General features: G+C 43.7%; 1 pseudogene; it reads right to left on the bottom strand.

Moving 5' to 3' along the window:
* LOC147659080 (protein unc-13 homolog A-like) overlaps window positions 1–13873 on the bottom strand; it is a 111809-nt pseudogene that overhangs the window by 35668 nt on the left and 62268 nt on the right.

Raw genomic sequence — 13873 nt, 5'->3', positions numbered from 1 at the left:
GTATGTCCTTATGTATAGGCATTTATATAGCGCACTACTTACCCGGAGGGTCCCAAGGCGCTTCGACCGCTGCGAAACCCTTCCTGGCTTCCCTGAGAGCTGGTCCCTTAATGGGTATCTCCAGGGTGAGACCAGGCATCCCTGGCGGTCTGGTGGGGCCATTAGTGAAGATGAGGCAAGCAAATTTCCAGAGTTGCCGAGTGTGATCGCTGATCAGAGTGGGCACCGAGGCAAGAGAATTATCGAGTCCGCTGACCCTGGTCCAGAAACCTGCCGCACCGGGATTCGAACCCTGGTCCCGGGCCGTCCTCTGCTCTCGGGTCTGCCCCCTCTAAACAGTGAACTCATAATCCGGCCTTTTAGATGGTTCGATTGTTGAACAATTTGTACAACTATGTCCACTTTCACTTGAAATATTTAGGTCTCTTGCAAATTGAAAGTCTTATGAATTGAGCAAAAGATTCTGAATGGATGCTTGCCCGTTAGGAACAATCTGCACCCTGTGAGGATGGCAATGTTGCAGCAATGGCATGCCCAGGTCATGCCTATACCTACTGCCATAGTAGCATAGCCAGGGTTCAATTCACTATCCCGACTCCACACAAGAGGCAGGAAACGAAGAATGGGGCGGTGTGCCTCAAGGTGTAAAAGCTAACTGCTGGTCAATCTGCCGACTTGCAGGACCACTGAGAGCATGCTGTCCAGAGTAGATACTGAATTTCTTAATCTCATTCTAAAAATGTGATCTTAATCAAAAACAATCCCAGTGGTTATAATGAGGCTTGGGATAATGCAATGGTAGTATTTCACCTGGTCTCGTAGGTAGGCATGATGTTAAGTTGACCACTGTTGTTGCCAGTTTTAGGATTTGCTCAGGATTATCTGTAAAGCCCTTTCTGATAGAATAATGGGGCCAAAGACACAATTTTTGCCCATTGAAACAGCAGATCAACCAGGAAATGAAACTTGTTCACAGAACCACTACAGAACCGAGATACTGAAATAAGGTGAGGGTACAGGTTATTGTGTCATTGTCCACATTAGGAACACCATCTGTAAGTAAAACTGGAAATGTCTCTATCAATAGGACATGCAGGAGCCATAATGAAAGATGATTTGTTTCACTAGGAAACAGATCCTTTTTGGTGCCTGTTTACACTGATCTTTTTCACACAAATGGCAGATTCAGAATACTTTTGAAACTGGACAAGGTGTCGGGATCCTAAATAGACTTCTTGCAAAGAGGAGGCACCAAAAATTAATTTGATGAAATAACTGTCCAAAGAAACATCTGATGGCAACTAGGAAGGGAGGTGGATACCCAAAATATATTTTAAAATATCTATGTCAGATAAGACTCCTGTGTTGACTGTTCTTCTAGTTTCCTGAAAGGTCTACTGTAGAGATGAGAGAATAAAGGTCTTACTGATGGTGTAATCAACTAAGATGGACTGTACTACTAAACTTCAGATGGACTTGCCTAATTAGGAGAGGAAATGGTTCCAGGGGCTTTAGAAGAGACTGAACAAATACAAGGAAACCCAAGCATTGTCAAAGAATCAGGTCTTCAAGGAAACACTCATGACTGCACCAAGCTTTTTAAGAGGTGTGGAGAAGAAATTCCAAGAGTTGTGAAAGTCAAAGTAAGGGCTGGAAAGAGGCCTGCAGTAGAAGTGAGAAGAACCCTTTATTCAAATGATGAAGTAATAAATGTCTTAGGAAACTCTTTTTCCATCTTATATAGGTTTCTTAAATCAGAGTGGTTTCAGTCCCACTCACCTTAGTGTATTTGCAGACCCGTGTCAACTACACATAACCAAGAGCATAGCCAAAGCACAAGGCTTCGGTCAGATGCACAAACTGCAATGGCTCCTTCATCTCTCAGCAGAAGGGCTTCGTTGATGGAGGTCTCAAAGTCTCTGATAAGGTAAGAAGTAATGGACTTCACCAAAAGGGCTGGGCTTTTTGGTGCAGCATCATTATAGTATTACTGGGTGAGCCAGTGCAAAAGCTCAACATCCATGAGGTCTCTCTGTGTTTGTCGTCACCTATTCATCCATCCGTTTCGTTCTCTCCGTTTTGTGACTTGCTCACTCTTCTACTTCCTAACATGAAAGGAATGATTATAGAAGCTCACTTCAGCTTCTTCTATAACAATGGCAATGAATATCCATTTCTGTACTTCAGGAGGGGCAAAGGATGACTGATGGAACAGGAAGAACGTTGAAAATAGCAGTAGTAATGATATGTCAACTACCCATTTACAATCATTACAACTTCAGAAGTAGAAGAAGCCGGGAGCAGGGCATAGAGGGATCGGAGCATATGCTGGCTACAAAAAAACCCAGTAAACTTTCATTTACTAAATACACAATACATGCAATTAATGTCAGGCATTCTGGATAATTGTAGTGAAGGAGAACAAAAGGCAATGATTATTTACATTAAACAGATGTAAGGTTTTCTGAAAAGCAGAGCATTGGTGGGAACAACTGCTGGTATGATATTCTCCCAGAATAACCAAACAACAGAGCTCACTGGGGGGTAAAGCAGATGGGGTTTGTGAGGGATTCAAGGACATAAGTGTTGATGCTTGTAGGAGGGAGGTGTAATGAAGAGAGAATTCAAGCAGCTCTTCACCAACCCTAGCAAGGGACCGGTAGTATCCATGCGCCAGCCTCCCCAGAGGGCTTGGACCTTAATGCCCGGTGCCCTCTCATGGGACAGATAGTGTCTTTAATCTGGTCTGCCAGAGCGCAGGTAGTGTATTTACATCATCTCTGCAATAGGACTGGTAATATCCTTTGATCACCTTTTGAAGGGGAATGGAAGTCGTCTTTCACGAGTTTGCTCATGGGACTAGTAGAGTCCTTACATCATAACTCCCAGTGACTGGTAGCATCCTTTCCTTGTCTTTTCCAGAGGGATTTATATATCATCTAGCATAGTCATGCATGGCACTGTAGCATCCTTCAATCTTCTCTCAATGGGCAGATAGAATGCTTTCTTTTATGGTTTCACTCTTGGATGAGTTAGTGTCTTTGCATCAACTCTACAAGGGGACAGGTAGCATCCTTTCATGTATACATAGAAACGCATGTATGTGGAATTTCTGCAGCCTAAATCTATCTTAGAGTCAGCAAAAAGCTGTACAAGCTCAAAGATAAGCCTAAAGTCAGCAAGTTATAGAAGAGGTTGCTGAGTTGTGGATGGTTGATGTGTTGTCATGTAGCTCTTTCTCAAACTGGAACAGCAATGGGGCGGTCCCGATTGAAACGGTGATGTAGTTTCAGATCCTAGGTGCATAGATGGAAAACGCCTGCTGTCTCGTTTTTTCATTTTCACCCTTCTTACTCTACAGACTGATGCTGACCTGGCTGCAAGTGTGCCAAAGACCCCCGGAAATAGCGAGTTTGTCAGCAAGATAAGTGTGGGTGCTGGTTGTGATGGCTTCATAAATTAATTGGTGCCAGTGTCGACTTTGGGAGGCCACGGAGCAGCGCATGAACACCATCCAGATATAAGAGTATGGGGCAACATAGGCTTAGACAGCAGCTCTGAAACTGCTTTCTGATAGAAACACTTTCAATTTCTTCAGCAGAGAGAACTTTTACCAGGCAGACTTTGTTTTTTTATTGGGCAAAGAGTTCCTTGAGTCAGAGGTTGGTGTCCAGGGTCAATCCAAGTGACTGGCATTCGTTGAAAGTTGGGGTTCAAAGCCATGAAGGTTCATTTCATTGATCCAGGTTTGTATTGTTTCTTGACTGTTGTTCATCACAAATAACAGTAATTATGTCTTGGCTGAGCTTCAGATAAGACCTAGACATCCAGGTCTGGATAATAGGCAGGCAGCGTGTGAGACACTGGATGTATGAAGCAGAGGAGTCATTCAATAGAGTTGTGTGCCAATGGCATAATGGTGGATATTGATGCTGTTATGAGTGAGTATAGCGCCAAGCAGCTCCACATAGTAGATGACAGGAGACAGTAGGGAACCCTGGGTGATCGAGATCTTTGGGGACCTCGCGGTGCCCATGTGAACAAACTGGTGTCGGTTAAAAAGGTGAGATGTTTTTGCAGGTAGATGGTTGTAACTTTGCATCATCTCTCACTGAGACTGGCATATTCTTTTGGAAGCTCTTCAATAGGCCTGGTAGTAGCTTTTTGATAAGACTTCCAGGGAGTTATATTTATTAGCTCACTCACAGGACTGGTTGTATCCTTTCATTATTGATCACAGGGGACTACACATTTCTTATTTATTTCCTGTGAGGTGGTTCTATCATCATCTCTGCCAAGGGACTGGTGGGATCTGTTCATAAGCTCTTCCAGGGGGCTAGAAGTATCTTTTTGATGCCTTTCAGGGAATTGTTATATAACTTAGCAGCTATCAAAAATAGGTGGTTGTAGCCTTTCATAATTTGTCTCTGGAGACTGAACATACGTTTTTATCAGCTGCCCCAAGAGATGAGCTGTATCCTTCTAATTATCGGGAGTGAACAGTATCCGTTCAGTAGAACTTCTAGGGACTGGTATTTTTCTACAGAAGTTTTACCCAAGGGCTGGTGAGGTGTTTTCCCAGTTTTCCTCCAGGTTCGCTTTTTTTCACCTGCAGCTCTCCAGTGGCTGGCAGTGTGTGAGATGAGTTAATATAGAGAACTGGTATTCTTGTTCGAGGAGCTCTCCCAGGGAAATGGTAATATCATGCCTTAGGCTCTTCAGTGGACTTGTTGTAACACTTGCGCTGTTCGTCTGCGGACATTGCTCAATGAACTCTAAGGGAATGGTAAACCTAATATGTGACAGATTTTGAACAGCTTTCAGGATCCTTCTACCCTTCCCGTAGCTCTTCCATTCATTGTCTGTCTACTTACATAAGATTTAGTTCCGACATGCAGTATAAATACCACAGCTCCAACAGGAGACTGTTCGCTTTCTTCCAGCAGATCGCTTCCATAAGCTCCACTGGGGACTTGTAGTATGTTTACTACAGCTCTATCAGGACGCAGGTACCATGTGCCATAAGCTCTCCTACATGGCTGTCCAGATCAATTCATAAGCTCTCCTGGAGCAACTGCAGTGTCAAAAGTATAGCCATCTCTGGGAGCAGGTGGTATGCCCTAATCATTAAACAAGAAGAATCCTACTCAGAGTGCATACCTCAGGAATGGGGGACACTCAGTGTTGTGAAAAATACCCCTCACACACCAACAGGCCCCTTGGTGTCATGCTTCATCATCGGGGTCTTCGCATCCCGCTGGAAGGGGTGCGGCGTGCTGCGACCAGCGACTACACGGGAGCACTGTCAAGGTTGACTATGTGTGGTGTGTGTTTAGTGCAAGTGATGGGATATTGAACAATGTGAGTGAAGGGTGTGGTGAGAAATTAAAAAGTACCTGGCTAGTGGGTTCTATGAAAAAACTTTATTCGAGACCCCTAGCTGGTGCTATTAAAAAGAAGTGCAAAGTGAGATCAGTTGTCTTTATTATGGACACTACCTCTGGTGTGCGTAGACATGTTTCGGAACTGGTGTTCCTTCTTCAGGACAGGGGCACAACTTCCCAACCCTACTCACGTATTTTTAAGAAAAAAATGTTTTCTCTTAAAGTAAAAAAGAAAAGTGAAACTATTTGCAGTGAAGGAAAAAGGCTAAAATGTGCATACAGCGGTTTTTTGGTTCATGCAGTTGCATGTCCTAAAAAGAAAAAGAAAAGGCGAGTCAATTTGGTTGCCACGAGGGGCTGGCTCGGACAGGTGCAGTCACCTGGAGCCCCAAACGGTTAAATAAACTTGTAAAAAAAAAGACGGACATAACACACAACATAGATGACACAATATATAGTTTTTAATAGTTCTGTGAAACATAATCATAGTGACTGTTTTGTCCTGCCTCATGAGCATATCCAGAACGCCAGGGTGGGTAGGTGGATTCGTAATCTGTGTGGGTAAAGAGTTGGTTTCAATATCTTTTACAAACTGTCTGGGTTCGTGCTAATTTGGTCTCTGATAGTTAGTCTACTGAATACTCACAAAATCCGCCAGAGTCGGCCTCCTTCTACCACCCTCCGCTGCTCCCCTGATAATGGTTAGCGTTCAGGGCTTTGTTATATATGGGCCTCAAGGTGCTGGTTGATCGCTTTCTGATTCGTTGATTAACGGATATGGGGCGCAGCCCAAATAAGGAGCATCCACCCATGCGCCTATCATAATCATGGACCTATTCTCAGAGTAACATGTGTCATTCTGAGCATGTTAGATCTGATAGTGACTGTTGAGCCTGTTGGGCGCAGGCGCATCATTCGTTGACACGGCCGTCAGTCGCTACTTTTGGACGCATGTGTAGATAGTGTAGTCTATGAGATATGCGCTTTAGTTGGTTACACACACTATTCTGATAGTAATTTAGAGTAAATACCATAGGTACACCTCAATATAATTATAATCAAAATAGAAGTGGGTTATTGGGGAACTTGTGACGCGGTACTTGAGACAGCGCATGGGATGGATCAGTGAGTGTTCACATGGGTTTTGAAAACAGAGACAAACCAGACAATAGCACACCCCTACGGTTACAGTTTGATGAGAACCCGTGTTTCTCAAAAAAGAATTACAGCCAAAATAGTTGCATACCCTTCAGGTTTTTTTAGTTTGACCCGGACAGATGGCCCCATGGAATGTCATCATTTAGGCCTTCAATGTGGGTGCCCAAACGAAAAACCCATCGTTGTTCTTTTTGGAACAGGCCAGTTTCTTATTGCAAACGTTCGATTACGGTCCAACGTAGATCATTGACACAATGTTGTTGTTCCAGGAAGTGAGATGCCATCTTAGTGGTTGTTTTTTTGCAGCGTATGTTGCTTTTATGTTCTCCTATTCTCACTTTTACAGGTCTGGTGGTCATGCCTATATACTCTAGGCCACATGGGCATGTTATCATGTAGACAACATTTCTTGTGTTGCAATTGGAAAATTGTCGTTGTTCCCATGATGTACCGTTTCTGAAAGTTAAGACCTTGCTTTTTTGAGTTAGATGGCAACTACTGCAGTCTCCACAGGGGAAGTGTCCTTGGACTCCAACCGTGGTCTGTCTGCCAGTTGGATTTTGACGGGGTCTTGTATGTACCAGTATGTCCTTGATATTTCTGCCCCTGCGATGTGCATACATTGGTTTTTCGAAATCCAAGTTCCCGCAGTTCAGTATCCTCCAATGTTTGTTTATCACTTTTGATACTTCGTTGGACATGGTTGTGTAGGTCGTGACACATATTGGTCTTTTGATCACTCCTTTGTCTTGTGGAGTGCGTCCCTGTGATTGTTCCTGGCCCGTTTCATTGCCCTGTCAATGGTTCTGACAGGTTTTGTATTTGTATTAGTTTCGTTTTCAGATCTTTGGACTGTTTGTTGAATTGGTTCAATTCTGTACAATTTCTCCTGAGACGCAGGAATTGTCCTTACGGTAGATTCTCCCTGAGGTGTCTGGGATGGAAACTGTTGTACCGTTATAAGCAGTTCCTGGAGGTGGGTTTAAAATGGGTTGTACTTTTCAACCTACAATCCTCCGTGTATATGTTTAGATCCAGGAAAATCATAGACGAGCTGGAGACAGTGCTCGTGAATTTTAGATATCTGTTCTGGTTGTTGAGCCATGTCACAAAATTGGAAGCACTGTCCAAATCGCCATCCCAAATGATGAAAATGTTGTCTATATACCTTTTCCAGGTATTGATTTGGGAGTGATATGGGTTGTCTGTATGTAGGATTCTGTGCTGTTCCAGGTTGTAAACATACAAACCAGCCAGACTTGGAGGAAATGTACTACCCATGCTCGTTCCATGGGTCTGTAAATATAAGGTCTGGTTGTATTGAAAGAAATTTTCTTTCAATGCCATGGAGATACATTCCAGGACCAAATTCCTTGGGGTTTGGTATTTCCATGTGTTGCTGAAGAGTACTTCCTCTATGATTTGCAGTGTCTCTTCATGAGGAAGGCTGGTATATAAGCTCTCTACGTCGAGGCTTAGTAGGAGCTGTTTTGATGGATCAAAATCCTTGTTTTCAAGTAGTTGTAAGACTGACTTGGTGTCTTTCAAGTAAGTATTAGTGGAATGTACCAAAGGACGTAGAAATGCATCCGCAAATTTCGACAGGGGCTCCAGAATGGACCCAATCCCGGAGACGATCGGTCTCCCTGGTGGGTTGTTGATGTTTTTATGGATTTTTGAGGATGCAATAGAAGTAAGGTATTCGTGGTGATGGTTGTTGTAAAAATTCAGCCTCTTTTTTACTTAGCCAGTCGTGGGCTAGGCCTTCCTCCACCATGCCCCCAATCCTGATGCGTAGGCTTTCAGTTGGGTCTTCCTTCAGGGTTTTGTAGTTACGTTGATCAGATAGTAGACGTTTGCACTCCGTGACATAAGCCTCGAGGGTTTGTAGAACAATGGCACCCCCTTTATCAGCTGGTTTAATAACGAGTTCACTGTTGTTTGTTAGCTCCCTCAGGGCTTGTTGTTCATCACCACTAGTGTTGTGGAAGGGGTTTCTTTCTTTCATGTTGAGTTGATTGACCTCAGTGATGACCGCTTTTTCAAATGTTAGAATTGCTACTGGTATTGTAGAATCCGGTGGGGTGAAGGTTGATTTCAATTTTAAACCAGTATCTGTTTTGTCCTCAGGCGGTGGCTTGTCTTTAAAGAAAGCTTGTAGCTACAGTTTCCGAAAAAATTCTTGCAGTTCCATGTTTAGTCTGAAGATGTCTGGTTTTTGAGTAGGTACAAACCCCAGTCCTTTGTTCAATACACTTCTCTGTGTCGTTGTTAGTGTCAAAGGTGTGAGATTGACTACTAGGTCCCTCTCTTGCTTGTCAATGGCTGGTTGGGGATTGACCCGGTCATTCTCCTGGTTGTCCGGGAGTTGGGCTGGTCCTGATCCTCCCAAGCCACGGTGTTGCCTTTCCGGTTCCGTCCTCGTGTGGTCTGGCGTGTGCCTAAAAAAGGCTGTTGTTGGCTTCCATAAGGCTGTTGTTGACCATAGTAACCTTCGTTGTACTCCGGGTTCCATTGTGGGTAATTCAGTGCTCCTGGCGGTGGCCCAAATTGAAAAGGGTTGAGTTGCGGTGGGCCTGAGTATTGTGGATATTGGGTTTGTGGTTGGTAACCCCTCCATCCCCTTTGTCTGGGGAATTGCTGTCTCCTTTGTCTCCATCCTCCTCTGCATTGTCTGGATCCTCTATTGCTGCTTGAATTTGATCCTGAGGAGCCGTTATCCAAGACGTCGCTATCCGCGTCACTGTAGGTACTCTTGGAGACATAATCCGATTTTGTGAATGGATCTGCATTTTCTGGTGTGAATTTTGCCACATCCTTGTCCAGTTTGTCCGTTTTGCTCTGTTTCAAGGTGAATTCGAAATCTGTCATTTGTTGGTTCAATTCATCCAGTCTGGTTTTCAACTCTGCTGGGGGAATGTATGTGTTGAGCTGGACCTCTATTTTGTTAATTTCAATTTTTAGTTCCTGAGTTATTCTGGCAGCAGTTTTGACTATTAGTACTAGCCAGTCTCTTGAGCAGTGCCAGGATATCAATGACCACTCGTTTTTGAAGACCAAGTCATTTTGAAAAATGAGTGGTTCATTTTTAACAATTAAGCCTAGTGGTGCCATTTTGTTACGAAGATACTCAGTCATGAACAAACCATGAAGGGCTGCTTTTATTTGGCTGCGTCTAAGTTGAGCAACTCATTCCAATCGTTAGTGTTTGGACCAGTTTCCTGGTTGCTTAAGCCTTCAAAAAGGTTGGCGTATGATAGAATCTTGTCAATTTCGTCCTCTGCAAAGGTGAGGCCGTGTTCATCTTCCATTTTGAAAGGACCGCTGGCTTCTTTTAACTATGATGTGTGTCACTATGTGTGTGTGATATGGTCGGAGAAAAAACTCCCGCAGCTCTGCGCTGCCTAGAACAAATGGTAACAATGGGGGGAGGTAGTGTATAGAGATAGGATTCTCACTCCACGGGCACTGATAATTAAACAAGAAGAATACTACTCAGAGTGCACACCTCAGGAATGGGGGACACTCAGTGTTGTGAAAAATACCCCTCACACACCAACAGGCCACTTGGTGTCATGCTTCATCATCGGGGTCTTTGCATCCCGCTGGAGGGATGCGGCGTGCTGCGACCAGTGACTACGCGGGAGCACTGTCAAGGTTGACTATGTGTGGTCTGTGTTTAGTGCAAGTGATGGGATATTGAACAATGTGAGTGAAGGGTGTGGTGGGAAATTAAAAAGTACCTGGCTAGTGGGTTCTATGAAAAAACTTTATTCGAGACCCCTAGCTGGTGCTATTAAAAAGAAGTGCAAAGTGAGGTCAGTTGTCTTTATTATGGACACTACCTCTGGTGTGCGTCGACATGTTTCGGAACTGGTGTTCCTTCTTCAGGACGGGGGCACAACTTCCCAACCCTACTCACGTATTTTTAAGAAAAAAATGTTTTCTCTTAAAGTAAAGAAGAAAAGTGAAACTATTTACAGTGAAGGAAAAAGGCTAAAATGTGCCTACAGCGGTTTTTTGGTTCATGCAGTTGCATGTCCTAAAAAGAAAAAGAAAAGGCGAGTCAATTTGGTTGCCACGAGGGGCTGGCTCGGACAGGTGTAGTCACCTGGAGCCCCAAACGGTTAAATAAACCTGTAAAAAGAAAGACGGATATACCACACAACATAGAGGACACAATATATAGTTTGTAATAGTTCTGTGAAACATACTCATAGTGATTGTTTTGTCCTGCCTCATGAGCATATCCAGAACGCCAGGGTGGGTAGGTGGATTCGTAATCTGTGTGGGTAAAGAGTTGGTTTCAATATCTTTTACTCACTGTATGGGTTCGTGCTAAGTTGGTCTCTGATAGTTTGTCTACTGAATACTGACAAAATTCGCCAGAGTCGGCCTCCTTCTACCACCCTACGCTGCTCCGCTGGTAATGGTTAGCGTTCAGGGCTTTGTTATATATGGGCCTCAAGGTGCTGGTTGATCGCTTTCTGATTCGTTGATTAACGGATATGGGGCGCAGCCCAAATAAGCAGCATCCGCCTGTGCGCCTATCATAATCATGGACCTATTCTCAGAGTAACATGTGTCATTCTGAGCATGTTAGATCCGGTAGTGACTGTTGAGCCTGTTGGGCACATGCGCATCATTCGTTGACACAGCCGTCAGTCAGTACTTTTGGATGCATGTATATACCAGCCTTCCTCATGAAGAGACACTGCAAATCATAGAGGAAGTACTCTTCAGCAACACATGGAAATACCAAACCCCAAGGAATTTGGTCCTGGAATGTATCTCCATGGCCTTGAAAGAAAATGTCTTTCAATACAACCAGACCTTATATTTACAGAACCATGGAACGAGCATGGGTAGTACATTTGCTCCGAGTCTGGCTGGTTTGTATGCTTACCACCTGGAACAGCACAGAATCCTACATACAGACAACCCATATCACTCCCAGATCAATACCTGGAAAAGGTATATAGACGACATTTTCATCATTTGGGATGGCGATTTGGACAGTGCTTCCAATTTTGTGACATGGCTCAACAACCAGAACAGATATCTAAAATTCACGAGCACTGTCTCCAGCTCGTCTATGATTTTCCTGGATCTAAACATATACACGGAGGATGGTAGGTTGAAAAGTACAACCCATTTTAAACCCACCTCCAGGAACTGCTTATTACGGTACGACAGTTTCCATCCCAGACACCTCAGGGAGAATCTACCGTATGGACAATTCCTGCGTCTCAGGAGAAATTGTACAGAATTGAACCAATGCAACAAACAGGCCAAAGATGTGAAAACGAAACTAATACAAAGACAATACCCCGTCAGAACCATTGACAGGGCAATGAAACGGGCCAGGAACAATCACAGGGACGCACTGCTTGAAGACAATCCACAAGACAAAGGAGTGATCAAAAGACCAATATGTGTCACGACCTACACAACCATGTCCAACGAAGTATCAAAAGTGATAAACAAACATTGGAGGATACTGAACTGCGGGAACTTGGATTTCGAAAAACCAATGTATGCACATCGCAGGGGCAGAAATATCAAGGACATACTGGTACATACAAGACCCCGTCAAAATCCAACTGGCAGACAGACCACCGTTGGAGTCCAAGGACACTTCCCCTGTGGAGACTGCAGTAGTTGCCATCTAACTCAAAAAAGCAAGGTCTTAACTTTCAGAAACGGTACATCATGGGAACAGCGACAATTTTCCAATTGCAAAACAAGAAATGTTGTCTACATGATAACATGCCCATGTGGCCTAGAGTATATAGGCATGACCACCAGACCTGTAAAAGTGAGAATAGGAGAACATAAAAGCAACATACGCTGCAAAAAAACAACCACTAAAATAGCATCTCACTTCCTGGAACAACAACATTGTGTCAATGATCAACGTTGGACCGTAATCGAACGTTTGCAATCAGAATCTGGCCTGTTCCAAAAAGAACAACAATGGGTTTTTCGTTTGGGCACCCATATTGAAGGCCTAAATGATGACATTCCATGGGGCAATCTGTCCGGGTCAAACTAGAAAAACCTGAAGGGTATGCAACTATTTTGGCTGTAATTCTTTTTTGAGAAACACGGGTTCTCATCAAACTGTAACTGTAGGGGTGTGCTATTGTCTGGTTTGTCTCTGTTTTCAAAACCCATGTGAACACTCACTGATCCATCCCATGCGCTGTCTCAAGTACCGCATCACAAGTTCCCCAATAACCCACTTCTATTTTGATTATAATTATATTGAGGTGTACCTATGGTATTTACTCTAAAATACTATCAGAATAGTGTAACCAACTAAAGCGCATATCTCATAGACTACACTATCTACACATGCGTCCAAAAGTAGCGACTGATGGCCGTGTCAACGAATGATGCGCATGCGCCCAACAGGCTCAACAGTCACTACCGGATCTAACATGCTCAGAATGACACATGTTACTCTGAGAATAGGTCCATGATTATGATAGGCGCACGGGCGGATGCTCCTTATTTGGGCTGCGCCCCATATCCGTTAATCAACGAATCAGAAAGCGATCAACCAGCACCTTGAGGCCCATATATAACAAAGCCCTGGACGCTAACCATTACCAGCGGAGCAACGTAGGGTGGTACAAGGAGGCCGACTCTGGCGGATTTTGTGAGTATTCAGTAGACAAACTATCAGAGACCAACTTAGCACGAACCCAGACAGTGAGTAAAAGATATTGAAACCAACTCTTTACCCACACAGATTACGAATCCACCTACCCACCCTGGCGTTCTGGATATGCTCATGAGGCAGGACAAAACAGTCACTATGAGTATGTTTCACAGAACTATTACAAACTATATATTGTGTCATCTATGTAGTGTGTTATGTTTGTCTTTCTTTTTACAGGTTTATTTAAACGTTTGGGGCTCCAGGTGACTGTACCTGTCCGAGCCAGCCCCTCGTGGCAACCAAATTGACTCGCCTTTTCTTTTTCTTTTTAGGACATGCAACTGCATGAACCAAAAAAACGCTGTAGGCACATTTTAGCCTTTTTCCTTCACTGTAAATAGTTTCACTTTTCTTTTTTACTTTAAGAGAAAACATTTTTTTCTTAAAAATACGTGAGTAGGGTTGGGAAGTTGTGCCCCCGTCCTGAAGAAGGAACACCAGTTCCGAAACATGTCGATGCACACCAGAGGTAGTGTCCATAATAAAGACAACTGACCTCACTTTGCACTTCTTTTTAATAGCACCAGCTAGGGGTCTTGAATAAAGTTTTTTCATAGAACCCACTAGTCAGGTACTTTTTAATTTCTCACCACACCCTTCACTC

This window comes from Lissotriton vulgaris, unplaced genomic scaffold, assembly GCF_964263255.1.
Source record: "Lissotriton vulgaris unplaced genomic scaffold, aLisVul1.2 SCAFFOLD_413, whole genome shotgun sequence".
NCBI lineage: Eukaryota > Metazoa > Chordata > Amphibia > Caudata > Salamandridae > Lissotriton > Lissotriton vulgaris.
Note: the sequence above shows the minus strand (reverse complement) of the source record. Positions and strands in the feature narration are given on the sequence as shown.